The following is a 14593-nucleotide window of genomic DNA, read 5'->3' as shown; positions in this document are numbered from 1 at the left end:
CCTTCATCGGAACAAAGTGAGCAGATTTCATCAACCTGTCCACAATTACCCAGATAACATTTTGCCCATCAAGCGCTGGCAGTAATCCAGTAACAAAGTCCATGGAAATGTGCTCCCATTTTCACACCGGAATAACTAAGGGCTGTAACGGCCCTGTCGGCCTCTGATGCTCAGCTTTCACCTGCTGACACGTCAGACACTGCTCCACGAACTAGGCAATATCCCGTCATACCACTCTCTATTAGGAGACTCGCGCAATCCCGATACATCTTCGTGCTACCCGATGTACCGGTGTTCGCAAGGAATGTGCAGCTCCTCCATATTGGCGTCCTTCTGATCTCGGTTTGTCATGTGGGAACACACACTGCCTGGAGTATCCCCAAAACCTCAACACAGCACCGTCTCTCAAAGATTTAAAATCCGCAGCCAATCCCTACGGTACTTTTCCACAGTCTCACCACTCCGCACCCTAGCCGCGTGGCTTAAATTACGCTCAAGACAAAGTCACGATGGATCGCCAAACTACAATGAAACCTGATGATCACCACCACACCAACTCTTACTACGCCAGGCTGTTCCAGATCGCTTCTGATATGATTGTCGAGCTATACTGCAAGACACTGCCACGCATGCTCTGACTTCCAGCTCAACCGCGTCCAGCTACCACATTAGCTTTCCCCGGGTGAAACTGATTGTGCATCGTAGTCTTGATCAACTCCGTCCCCACCTTTGCCTTCATATCACTCCTCGACGAAAAAGTACGTGAGACGTTTGTGGTAGTGAAAATCTCAACTCTGAACACCGTACAGTAGTGTCCGCAATCTTCCACGCGATAAACTACAAGCGGCCCAATTAGATCATGCGTAGGGTAATTCTTCTCGTATTCCTTAAGTTTTCGAGAAGCATAAGCAATTACCTTACCCTGTTGCATAAGCACAGATCCCAAACCTTTTAGAGACGCGTCGCTATAAATCACAAAACTGTCCTTACCCAAAGGAATGGTCAAGATCGGAGTAGTAACCAGTCGCTGTTTTAGCTCCTGGAAACACTGCTCACAATCCTCGGTCTAATCAAACTTCACACCCTTCCTGGTCAATTGTGTCAGAGGCCCAGACAACTTAGAGAAACCTTCCACAAACTGACGATAATAACTCGCCAGTCCAAGAAAACTTCGAACATCCTGCGCACTCTTCGGTCTCGTCCAATCAACCACAACTTCAATCTTGCTAGGATTAATTGAGATACCGCCCTTAGACACCATATGGTAATTCAACTAGAACTCACACTTCTTCAGCTTGGCATACAACTTCCTCTCTCGTAGAATCTGTAGCACCAACCTCAGATGATTTTCATGCTCTTCCGGATTTCTCAAGTAAACTAAAATGTCATCAATAAATACCACTACGAACTGGTCCAGGTACTCATGGAAAACCCTGTTCATCTCATCATCCACACGAACATATCGGAGCATTCGTTCAATCCCAAACGTGGCAGGCTAAGAACTCGTAAGTGGGCCATATCTAATTTCGGAAAGTAGTCTTCAAACATCCTAGAGTCGAACCCCTCACCTGATGATGCCCTGACCGTAGCGAGTTTTGAAAGACTTGGCATTCCCTGCAGCTGATCAAAGAGATCATCAATACGAGGGCAATGGGTAATGGGTCTCATAGTCACTTTGTTAATGCTCATGTAATCAAGCCCATATGCATCGACTCGTCTTTCTTCTTCAGCAAATACAACTAGAGCTCCAAGGGTGATCACTAGGTCAGATTAAAACCGGGGTCCTGGTATTTCTCACTGCTCTGTCCTCCCGAAGTTTTGTGGAGCCATTCGGTAATGAAGCTTAGAGATTGGTGTCCAATTGTACCATTGCAAGCACTCTATCGCAAACTCCCACCCTTCACGATCTGAGGTATAACTGGGAAATCTTTCGAACACACATCCCCCCCCCCTGGAAACTCATTGACCACATCGAATAGTCTCGAGCCTCAACTCCTTTCATTTCGGGTTCCTTCACACAAGGTAGGTACCCTTGACATCTGTCCAAGAGTAGCCTCCTCACCTGTAATGCTGATAGAATCTATGGCATCGAACGTACACACGATCCTATGAACTCATACTCCTGCTTCCCAGGAGGTCTAAACACTACTACCTTCCTACGACAATCAATCACCGCGTAACTAAAGAATAGCCAATCCATCACCAGTATAACGTCGAAACCAAACATGTCGTATAACATAAGATTCGCCAATAGTACCGCCTTCCCTGACTTAATCACTGACAGCTTCCTAAATCTTTACTAAAGATCGTCACACTTTCCCATGGCATGCCACGGACAACCTCTCATCCATCCTCGGGTTTCAAAACCCCACAAAACTTCAACAAAACTAGTAAGATGTAAACGAATGGGTTGCTCCCAAATCAAATAAACTAACACTTTATTCAAAAGCAGTTAACTGGTACCCTGTCACCAACTTCTCAGCGTGTTCCTCATCTGCAAGGATGATAGTGAATAGACCTTCACTGGAGCTGTGGTCATGGTAAGTTCCCCAAGGCATTTGATAACCCCCACACTTCGTAACCTTTGTGGGCAGGCGTAATTCTCCCCCTCGTGCTTGACAGCTCCGTGATTGTGGCCTGGCTGCCCAGAAAAAAAAAAAAAAAAAAAAAAAAAAAAGAAAAAAAAAAAAAAAAAAAACAAAAAAAAAAAAAAGAAAAAAAAAAAAAAAAAGTAAAAACAGTTGTGCATTTACCCCAAAACGACTTACATTCACCATCTGCCGATTTACGGCACTTTGCGCACGTTCAGAGGATAGATCCCCCTGAAAAATTCTGCCACTCGGTGTTCTGCCAATAACCTGAACTGTAGTTCTTTTTCTTCTTCCACTGTCCCTGCCGAGGACCAGTCTGAGACCCAGAAGATATTCAGGCTTATAGGAAGGATATTTATGAATTAATGTATGCTTTTGGAAAATCTTATGTTTGAACTGAGTAAATCCTAGAAGCAGATTTAATATTATATCTTTTTAGGGAAAAATCTTTCCCTAGATGTTTGGTATAAGATATAGTGTAAACACTCACCGTCAGTGTGACTGAGACGGGTCGAATATTTTACAGTATGATATACAGACTAGATTTTTTATGATTATACGAACAAGTACATTTATTTGATAATGATTTTTAAAATGATATAAACATACGAAAATACGATATTATATTTATATTATGAACAATCATCCGGCTATAGTGCCGTGAACAAGTTCAGTTGACCCCCAGTGCCCCATACATGCCTCGGGAGCTCACAATACCACAGGACTATCCCAAAGACAACCACACACACTAACACTATAACATAGTACTACATCCTACATACATTACGATACATACATACCCAACCAACCCTGCTCATCTAACACGACTCAAAAATTGCGGATACTTCCAGCGTATTTCCACTTCTAATTCCCAAGAACCTTCTTCAACCGCATGATTCCGCCACAAAACTTTCACTAACGGTATCTTGTTGGTACGCAACTTCTAAACTTTTTGGTCCAGAATCTAAATTGGTACTTCCTCATATGCCAAAGCATCCCCAAGTGCCAAGGACTCGTAAGTAATAACATACGACGGATCAGGCACGTACCTCCTCAACATGGATACGTGAAATACATCATGGGTTCTTGAGAGCGCAAGGGGTAGTGCAATCCAGTAGGCCACCGAACCCACTCGTTCTAGAATCTCGAATGGTCCGATACGCATCGGGCTCAGCTTTCCATTCTTCTTGAATCTCATCACTCATTTCATCAAAGCGATTCTCAGAAATATCTTACCCCCCACCTCGAACTTTAATTCACAGTGGCGAACATCTGCGTAGCTCTTTTGTCAACTGTGAGCCGATTTAATCCTATCTCGAATCAAACCCACCTTCTCAGACGCCTGCTGTACAAGTTCAGGTCCTAACACCTGACGTTCACCAATTTCATCACAATATAAAGGAGATTGACACCTCCGACCATATAAAGCCTCGAACGGTGTCATCCCGATACTAGCCTGGAAGTTATTGTTGTAGGCAAACTCCACTAGTGGCAGAAACTAAATCCAACTACCACCGAAGTCTAATACGTAAGCTCGTAACATATCGTCCAAGATCTGTATTGTCCTTTTTGACTGTCCATCAATCTGGGGGTGGAACGTTGTACTGAAAGTAAACTTTGTCCTCAGTGCTTCCACCAAGCTCTTCCAAAATCGAGAAGTAAACCTCAGGTCTCGATCTGAAACAATGGACACTGGTACCCCATGCATTCTTACTATCTTATGCACATACAAATCTGCTAGCCTACTCAAAGGGTAGCTAACCTTTCATCGGACCAAGTGAGTAGATTCATCACCTTTCCATAATTACCCAGATACATTCTGCCCATCAAGCGCTGGCAGTAATCCAGTAACAAAGTCCATGGAAATGTGCTCCCATTTTCACACCGGAATAACTAAGGGCTGTAACGGCCCTGTCGGCCTCTGATGCTCAGCTTTCACCTGCTGACACGTCAGACACTGCTCCACGAACTAGGCAATATCCCTCTTCATACCACTCCACTAGGAGGACTCGCGCAAATCCCGATACATCTTCGTGCTACCCGGATGTACCGTATACAAGGAATGATGCGCCTCCTCCAGATTCGTCCTTCTGATCTCGTTGTCATTTGGAACACACTGCCTGGTCCCAAACCTCAACACACCTCTCTTAAAGATGTTAAAATCCGCAGCCAATCCCTACTGTACTTTTTCCACAGTCTCAACCAACTCCGCATCCCTAGCCTGCGTGGCTTTAATACGCTCAAACAAAGTCAGATGGATCGCCAAACTAGCAATGAAAGCCTGATGATCACCAACCACCAACTCTACGCCAAGGCTTTCCAGATCTCTTCTGATATGATGTTGAGCTATAACTGCAGACACTGCCGCATGCTCTGACTTCCAGCTCAACGCGTCAGCTACCACATTAGCTTTCCCCGGGTGATAACTGATCGTGCAATCGTAGTCCTTGATCAACTCCAGTCACCACCTTTGCCTCATATTCAACTCCTTCTACGTGAAAAAGTACGTGAGACTTTTGTGGTTAGTGAAAATCTCACGCTGAACACCATACAGGTAGTGTCGCCAGATCTTCAACGCATAAACTACAGCGGCCAATTCCAGATCATGCGTAGGGTAATTCTTCTCGTATTCCTTAAGTTTTCGAGAAGTATAAGCAATTACCTTACCCTGTTGCATAAGCACAGATCCCAAACCTTTTAGAGATGCGTCGCTATAAATCACAAACTGTCCTTACCCACAGGAATGGTCAAGATCGTAGAGTACACCAGTCGCTGTTTTAGCTCCTGGAAACACTGCTCACAATCTCGTCTATCAAACTTCACACCCTTCCTTCCATTGTGTCAAGGGGGGAAGGGGAAAAAAGGGCCCAGACAACTTAGAGAAACCTTCCATAAACTAACGATAATAACTCGCCAGTCCAAGAAAACTTCGAACATCCTGCGCACTCTTCGGTCTCGTCCAATCAACCACAACTTCAATCTTGCTAGGATTAATTGAGATACCGCCCTTAAACACCATATGGTAATTCAACTAGAACTCACACTTCTTCAGCTTGGCATACACTTCCCTCTCTAGAACTGTAGCACCACCTCAGATGATTTTCATGCTCTTCCGGATTTCAAGTAAACTAAATGTCATCAATAAATAACACTACGAACTGGTCCGGTACTCATGGAACCTGTTTCATCAGATACCACGAACATTATCGGAGTCATTCGTCCGCCGCAAAAGGCATATATAACTCGTATTGACCCACCCCCCCCCCACCCGCCATATCTAGTTCGGAAAGTAGTCTTCACAACATCCTCAGATCGAACCCTCACCTGATGATACCCTGACCGTAGGTCGATTTTTGAAAAGACTTGCATTCCCTGCAGCTGATCAAAGAGATCATCAATACGAGGCAATGGGTAATGGTTCTTCATAGTCACCTTGTTAATCTCATGGTAATCAATGCACATATGCATCGACTCGTCTTTCTTCTTCACAAATAAAACTAGAGCTCCCAAGGGTGATACACTAGGTCAGATAAAACCTTGGTCCAGTAATTCTTGCAACTGCTTCTTCAACTCCTGAAGTTTTGTTGGGGCCATTCGGTATGAAGCTTTAGAGATTGGTGCCTTGCCTGGCAGCAACTCTATCGCAAACTCCACCTCACGATCTGGAGGTAAACTGGGTAAATCTTCCGGAAACACATCTGGAAACTCATTGACCACTCGAATATCCTCGAGCCTCAACTCCTTTCATGGCGGTTCCTTCACACAAGGTAGGTACCCTTGACATCTGTCCAAGAGTAGCCTCCTCACCTGTAATGCTGATAGAATCTATGGCATCGAACGTACACACGATCCCATGAACTCATACTCCTGCTTCCCAGTAGGTCTAAACACTACTACCTTCCTACGACAATTAATCACTGCGTAACTAAAGAATAGCCAATCCATCACCAGTATAACGTCAAAACCAAACATGTCGTATAACACAAGATTCGCCAATAGTAGCCTTCCCTGAATTATCACTGGACAGCTTCCTAACATCTTACTACAGATCGTCACACTCCCAGTCGGCATAGCCACGGACAACCTCTCATCCATCACTCGGGTTTCAACCCCACAAAACTTCACAAAACTAGTAGATATAAACGAATGGGTTGCTTCCAAATCAAATAAAACATCAACTTTATTCAAAAGCAGTAGCATGGTACCTGTCACCACCTTCCCAGCGTGTTCCGCATCTACTGAAGTAAGTGAATATACCTTCACTGGAGCTGTGGTTGCCTGGTAGTTTCCCCGAGGCATTTGATAACCCCCACAATTCTAGCTTTGTGCAGGCGTATCTCTCCTCGGTGCTTGACAACTCCATGATATAGGGCCCGGCTTGCCACAGTTGTAGCATTTACCCCAAAATGACTTACATTCACCATCGTGCGATTTACGGCACTTGGCGCACGGTGCAGAGGATAGATCCCCCTGAAAATTCTGCCCCTCGGTGTTCTGCCAATAACCTGAACTGTAGTTCTTTTTCTTCTTCCACTATCCCTGCCGAGGACCAGTCTGAGACCCAGAAGATATTCAGGCTTATAGGAAGATTTTATGATTATGTAGCTTTTTGGAAAATCTTATGTTTGAACTGAGTAAATCCTAGAAGCAAATTTAATATTATTTCTTTTTAGGAAAAATATGTTTTCCCTAGATAGTTGGTATATATATAGTGTAACACTCATTCGTGTGACATGAGTATGAATATTTTACAGTATGTATATACAGACTAGATTATTTTATGATTATACAGAACAAGTACAATTTGATAATGATTTTTAAAAATGATATAAACAGTACGAAAAATACGATATTATACTGTATATTATGACAATTCAGTCGGTCTAGTGCCGTGACAGTTCAGTTGACCCAGTGCCATGACATTTTAGCCAGCCCAATGCCGTGATAGTTCAACCGACCCAGTGTCATGATAGTGATTAGTTATGATATAACAGTTTTATTCAAAAATTATGTTATGATAGATTTTACGCAGAAATATAAAAATGAGTTATGTTACAATTATATTATGAAATGTATTATATGATAACAGGACCTTGATGGATTAGTTTAGATTCAGAAGACGGTACCGTAGCTATTATGTCATAATAGTGCCACCACACGTCTTAGATAGATCGAGTGTTGGTGATTGGATAGTTGATTGAGCCCAGAGAAGAGTAGTGTGCGCCCCTGGCAGTCCAAACCAGGCTGGGCAAGCTAATCGTACTTACAGACGAGTCAGTTTTGACTTAGCGTGGTAGGCCAACCATTGCTAGGTCCCGCCTATGAGCTGCACAACCCAATGATATAGGAGTAATACATGATATCAGTTAGTTATCCATTTAGGGAAAAAAATTTAGTATTATACAGATATAACAGATGATTTACATGTATATAGAAATTTATTATGACATAGTATGCTTATGTTGAGAAATTGAATATGATTTTACCAGACTTATATAAGTATAAGTACAGATTTACCTGATTTATTGGATACAATTAATTATGTTACAGTTAATTATGTACAGTATATACTTATAACACAATAGAACTCATGTTGTTACACACTGATGATAATTTATCTCGACTTACTGAGAAGTGTCTCATCCAGGAATTCAAACATTTTAGGAAATCCAGAGAGGCGAGCGGAGCGAGCTCCGAGGTAGAGGAGGTTTTGGTACTATCATAGTTTCAGGGCAAGTGTTTGAGTTGGGAGATATGTTTTGTGTAATCCCTAGGATTTTTAGGGACGTACATGTATATTTATGGAGATAGTAGAACTGTGGTATTGTATATGAGGTCCAGGGACACTATGTTTCCCGCTGCATAGAAAATATGTATTTATGGACAGGTATATCCTCGGTACCCCACGTTGGGTCCGAGTTGACTTTGTGGATATTACTATTAGTATCAGAGCTTTTTATATTTTTGGCAATATAATTTTTGGGTCGCTACAATTTGACTATTAGGTAATCACATCTCCATGGTCTAACAACAATATTAAACTGCCACATGATCAAAATGGCAAAAAGAAGCTTAAAAAATGGAAACCCATAAAGTAGGGATGTCCATTGTTTCAATTCTCTATGCCTTAAGTTTTCCTTATATGTTGCTAAAAATGCATAAAATAGCATATTTAAAATGTAATGATCATACATAGATCCGTGCATATATGAGAACATAAATTTAAGTGTATTTATAGAGGGGAAATGAGAATATTGCATTAAAAGTGGACGTACCTAAGGTAGCGTTTTTTGGAAGGTGATTCATCAAAAAATAAGCTTTCTTTAAACCAAAGTTGGTGGGTGAGTCTGATGGTTAAGTTTAAGATTCATTGTTAATTGAAGATAATGTGTCCATGATTGTACTAAGTAGAATAGGTTCTTTGTGATTGGTTGTGAGTCCATCATTATCAAACACATTTATAACTTTAAAGCTTAGGTTTTGTGTTTCAAAAGTTTTTGAATTGACAACAATATGAAAGACACGTGTTTGACCAATGATTTGTGCAACCAATGTTGAGACAACTACTTGCTCTGTTTTTGGCTTTATTGTGACTTGAAGGGCAGCAATATCAACCAACTATTCAACTTGCCTCCTAAAGCTTATGAAATTTGTCATCCCAGTGTTATCCTCACCTATTGTGTTCATTTTGTACCCTTTGTTAAAAATAAGAAAGAAAAAATAGATATTGTGTATTGTTTTTGAAAATTAATCACAACAACTAAGTAGATTTTAATCAATGTGTAAAAAGTATATTATGGAATAGGATTATGATCATGAAGTTTGCATTATTGGCACCATAACTTTGGAGCAAAGTATTACAAAGTCTTTCTACAATTGGAGCAAGCTTTGTAAAACCACCTGATTGATACATCAATGTCCTTAATTTAGCTTGACATGTGTAGTTAATGTGATACCTTGTGGAAGAAAGGCTTTAAAAGGATTATATGTTACTACCTATATCAACTAGGTGCACCTTTCTTTTCGGGAGCCTTCCCATAAGAACTCCATGGTTAAACGTGCTTGGTTTGGAGTAATCTTGGGATGGGTGACCTTCTTGGAAGTTTTCTTAGGAAGTGTGTGAGTGAGGACAAAACACGATGAAAATGAGACGTGTTGGTTTGTGAGGCCAATCAATAGTCCGATAAGGCCTACCCCCTGTTGTCTGATCCAGGTGGAGGAGGAGAGACGCAATACTTCCTGGTAGACCTAGGTTAGGGCGCTACAAAATGGTATCAGAGCAATTACTCAGCCGGAAGTGTGATGAGATTCACATCACCTGAGTTTGGAAATGTGGGTTCGCAACGAGGACGTTGCATTCAGTAAGTGGGGGAGAATGTGATACTCTGTGGAAGAAAGGCTTAAAAAGGACTATATGTTACTACCTATATCAACAAGGTGCACCTTTCTTTTTGGGAGCTTTCCCATAAGAACTCCACGGTTAAGCGTGTTTGGCTTGGAGTAATCTTGGGATGGGTGACTTTCTGGGAAGTTTTCTTAAGAAGTGTGTGAGTGAGGACAAAACACACTGAAAAAGACACGTGTTGGTCTATGGGGCCAGTCACTAGTCCAATAATGCCCGTCCCCCTATTGTCTAATCTAGGTGGAAGAGGTGAGATGCAGTGCTCCCTGGTAGACCCAGGTTGGGGCGTTACAAAATGGTATTAGAGTTATTACCTAATTGGAAGTGTGATGAGATTCACATCGCCGAAGTTTGGAAATGTGGGTTCACAACGAGGACATTGCATTCTATAAGTGTGGGAGAATGTGATGTCCTGTGGAAGAAAGACTTAAAAAGGATTAGATATTACTACCCATATCAATAAGGTGCACTTTTCTTTTTGGGAGCCTTCCCATAAGAACCCCACGGTTAAACATGCTTGACTTGGAGTAATCTTATGATGGGTGACCTTTTGGGAAATTTTCTCAATAAGTGTGTGAATGAGGACAAAACACACTGAAAATGACACGTGTTGGTCTGTGGGGTCAGTAATTAATCCGATAAGGCCTGCCCTTTTGTTGTCTGGTCCAGGTGTGGGAGGAGAGATGTAGTGCTCCTTGGCAGACCCAGGTTGGGGCGTTACAGTTAATGCCCTACAATCAAATTTTAATCATATTTTATAATTGCTTATATTGTAATGAACAATAGTGTTGTAGAATTTACCGCATCATGAATAGTGGTAACATCTAACAATTTAGCTATTGTTTTCCTATTCTTTGTGCTTTCTTTTGTTAGATTTTATTGCTATTGTATGGTCAGGACTTTCAACTGATGTTCACATTCAACCCTAATAAAAAGAGAATGCATTTTAGTGCTTAATTTGTAATTTAGTAGATGTTTTTTTTTTTCATTTTGAAGGTTTAGATTTGGCAAAAATAAATTTAATTACCTTGCCAAAAAATCAACAACACATAGAATTTTAAAATTGACATAAATTTTGGTTGCAGGTGTGCTATAAATTACACTTGTCCTGAAAAATATGAATTTAGGATGGATTCTTTGTCAATTTAATATGCATAATATATTAGTTGTAAAAAAACTTACAATAAATGTAAGTAAGAAGGATATTATTAAATAGGATTAAGTTACATCTATTTAAACCTGCATATCAAAGTATGTCTTCACTTTTATTCGAGTGCTTTTTCCATAAGATATTGATCATCCAAATAGAAGGCAAAATTACCACAAAGAGTGATAGTCAATTTTCTTTACGAATAAAGTGAAATATTTAGAAGAAAAGAAAATAAGTAAATATTATTTGAGAAATAAAGGAATTAATGTATTTGTATATATTTAAACAATAATTTTGAGGTTACCTTGAATCATTGATTTGCAAATTTATTTTTCTTATTTCTCGACCACTAACAAACGCAATTGCCAAAGGGCGCATTGTAGCTAATAGGCCAATAACATTTTTATATGCAACAATAAAAAAGAGTTAAAAAACTATATAATGAAAACATAACTAACAATTTAAATTTTTTCTATTTGTTAGTATATACCATATATATAAGATATTGTTCTTATATTTTTATTTCAACAATATCTTGGAAGCTTGCAAAGTTAAAGCCATGAAGTGGTAATGAGTCATTTGCTTCCTAAATTTGAAACACCAATGTATGAGGAAAAAATAGTAGCATCAAATCATTCAACATAGCTTGATACTTCTCTTTACTTGGGATAACCTTGAACTTTGAGACCATATAAAATTTTCTTTTAATCAAATGAGGTCTAAGTAATTAGCATGGTGTCTTCATACCAAAGCATGCATAGAATTGCCCTATAATAGATGTATATAGAATAATGAATCATATTTGATGTAATTAAATCAAAAAAATTGAAATAAAATGTAATTAATAAAAAAAACTGTAGAGAACCTTCTAATCAGCAATGATGAAATCTAAGCTAATAAACTCATTATCTTTCAAAGGAATTGTTGTTATCATATATTCTAGAGATTGTGATTTTGATTCGGGCACCTTCACTTTCAGTAGACAAATCTAATAACAATGTTGATTCCATTTGTTTGCTATTGTGGGCACGGGTGAATATGCATGAAATGAAGTAAAACTATTAATAAATTAATAATGAACGAGAAGAAGCATAGCTTTGGAGAAAGAAATGAAAGATTATAAATAATTACGAATAAACAATTAGCATATAACCTGCGGCAAATTTTCAAAGATTTCTTTGAACACAATATTTTTTGTATAGCTAAGTAATTCTCCATGTTCTTTGCCAAGGAAAATCTTTAGACCGTTTTGACTCGTGACTCTAGATATTACTATGTAAAGATGCCTATGGCTGAATACTAGTTTTGGGAGTATAATCCAACTTCCTTTAGAGTTTGTCATTGATTTCTATTAATTGTCATTGCATAATAAAGTCTAATAGGTAATTGTCGTCTTTTAATAAAGAAAGGTAATTTTGAATCTTTTAATTCTTGGAATTAAAAGTTGCTTACCAATATTACTTCTGTTACTAATTTTTGCCCTGATGATCTTGATACCTATTTTGATTATAATTAATCTCGTACCATTGCAAACCCCTGAAGTTTGATGTTTCTTAATAACATTATATGAGCACCAACCTTTAAACTCAAATTATGGTTTGGGATACGATTAAATTTCAATGAATTTAGGAATTCAATTGGATACATAATGTCCTCATAAAGAAAATGTCTCCTAATGCTTTGCAAATGGAATCATAACTAAAGAAAGTTTTCTCTTCAGTTGGGACAAGGGAGAGTGCATAATCATTAATCATATCTACAACTTCACTTGTTGGAGTTACAATTGCTCCATCCTTTAGGTACAAACTATCATTAAATTGAAGGAGGAAATGATCATAAACAATGGATATCGTCCTATTTATTGGATCTTCATCAATGTTAATTAATAAATCATATAGAATCTTTTATCCAAGTTGCCTCATCTTCTCCTTTACATTTATTGGCCTCAACATCACCGTTTCCAACATCTAATACCCATTTACTAAATGTTTTAATTTCATCGAGGGATTCAATGATTAATGTTGAATTTAATAGTCCCGTGTTTGTCTTTAGAATAAATATTTGACAATAATCCCATAATTTTGATTTACATAGGACATTACAAGACATTCTACCACCAAATGATCAAAGAATCAACAATGGTTTCCATTCTATTTTCAAATGGAAAAATTGGCAAAAATCTCCCCGAAAAAAGTTGTAATTCACCCGAAAAAAGTGTTGATTCTTTGATCATTTGGTGGTAGAATGTCTTGTAGTGTCCCATCAAGAGTCTCAACATAATGTCTATGCATCATTGGAGCTTCATCCCAAACTATTAAAGCTGGTTTTTTGCAATAATTTTACAATTTGACTCCCCTTTTTTTTATGTCATAAGTTGTATATTAATTAATATCGAAAGGTATTTTAAATCTAGAGTACGTTGTTCTTCCTCCTGGAAGTAGAAGTGATGTTATGCCTGAGGGAGGACGCAATAGTCAAGACAATTTTCTTCTCAGAACGAATCCAAAAAATAATTGTTTTCTATAAATATGTTTTACCAGTTCCTCTATGTCCATACATGAAAAAAAAAATTGTCCTTTTTCCTTATTTACTGATTCTGACACTGCATTATAAAAAAAAGGACAGGAGATTAGTAGGAGGTGTGCGGATAATGCAGGAGCTTTGATTTTTTTTATTTTTTTCCGCATAGTGTTTACAATGACTTTGATACTATAAATAAAAAGTGAAATAAAGAGAACCAATAGTATTTTTATTGCAATAACTGAAACGTAAACACTAAGTGCATAAGGAGGATACTAGGTGCGGTATTTAAACAAGTTTACAAGATATAGTTAAACAATAAAGGAGATATTATAAATTCCATGAAATTTGAGATAAAATATGCGTTGTTGACATATATGCTCCTTCAAAATTTTTGAATCAATAGGCTCTGATTTGTTAGCATATATGATTCTTAAAAAATATAATTTTGATCTTTGACGCTCCTTAGACTTTAATTTGATGATTTGTCTCAAATCTTTGACATTTAAATCTGCAGTGGATAAAACCGTCGACGGTTTGATGAAACCGTCGATAGTTTGATGAAACAGTTGATATTTTCCTTTTGAATCAAATCGTTGACAGTCGACGGTTTCTTTCTGAATTTGTTTTTGCCTAAAACCGTCGATGTAACCGTCGACGACATCACTCTCATTAAGTGTGTTGAGCCATGATGTATTGCTAACATGCAACAGACCTCTTTTTTGGAATTCAATTGCATATATAGCAGGATTCATTATGTTTATTTAAGACCTATGGCTAGAATAGCTTCCTCTTAAGAGACAAACTCAATAACTTTTTCAAAGTGTTCATTCTTCATGAGGTCGTCCATTAAATGTTGTAAATTAATTTTGAAAACTCTGCTTTCAAAATGTGGTATATCTTTCTTTTTTTTTGCGTCCACTTATCAAG

The sequence above is a fragment of the Malania oleifera genome, chromosome 8, assembly GCF_029873635.1.
Source record: "Malania oleifera isolate guangnan ecotype guangnan chromosome 8, ASM2987363v1, whole genome shotgun sequence".
Lineage (NCBI taxonomy): Eukaryota > Viridiplantae > Streptophyta > Magnoliopsida > Santalales > Ximeniaceae > Malania > Malania oleifera.
Note: the sequence above shows the minus strand (reverse complement) of the source record.